The sequence below is a fragment of the Gavialis gangeticus genome, unplaced genomic scaffold, assembly GCF_001723915.1.
Source record: "Gavialis gangeticus isolate Ggan-Ray unplaced genomic scaffold, GavGan_comp1, whole genome shotgun sequence".
Lineage (NCBI taxonomy): Eukaryota > Metazoa > Chordata > Crocodylia > Gavialidae > Gavialis > Gavialis gangeticus.
In genome coordinates, this window is record NW_017728995.1 from 16,642,172 (window position 1) to 16,642,621 (window position 450).

At 72.4% G+C, this 450-nt stretch overlaps 1 protein-coding gene across 6 annotated transcripts in view; it reads right to left on the reverse strand.

Annotated features, from left to right (window-relative positions):
* Positions 1–450, reverse strand: part of MECOM (MDS1 and EVI1 complex locus) — a 586,635-nt gene that overhangs the window by 70,484 nt on the left and 515,701 nt on the right. The window contains exon 1 of one of the 6 annotated variants that reach the window (XM_019503262.1): positions 274–444. The exons of the other annotated variants lie outside the window; for them this stretch is intronic. The gene's annotated coding sequence lies outside the window, so the exon portion shown is untranslated. Of the gene's footprint in view, positions 1–273; positions 445–450 lie in introns of those variants that run through there. 6 annotated transcript variants of the gene reach the window in all.

Here is a 450-nt window from a genome sequence, read left to right on the forward strand (position 1 = left end):
CCCGCCGGCCGGCCGGCGAGGGGGTGGGCAGCGCGCCCCATCGCGTCCGGATGCCGAGGACGGAGCCGGGCGCTCAGACAAGCCCCCGCCCGCGCCCGCCGCCCACCCCCGGTCCCAGACACTGCAAGGCGGGGAAGGCAGGGGAGGGGAGGGGGCCCGGGCACTGTCCCGCCAGAGCCAGCAGCGAGGACACGCCGGGTCCCCAGGGGAAAGTGCCCGGGGTGCCGCGAGCTGGCCGGGACGAGTCGCACTAGCAGCAGGCGCGCCTCTTACCTTCTGTCTCCCAGGGCACTGAGTCCTGAACCCTGGGCGCCTCCGAGCCAAGGGAGGGGAGGAGGGAGGGGAGGGAGGAAACAACAACAACAAAAAAAAATCCTTCAAGCGGCTGGAAGCAGCATCTCCGGGGAAAGCCAGGCACAAAGCGCCCGCCGGGCTCCGGGCTGCCGGCGG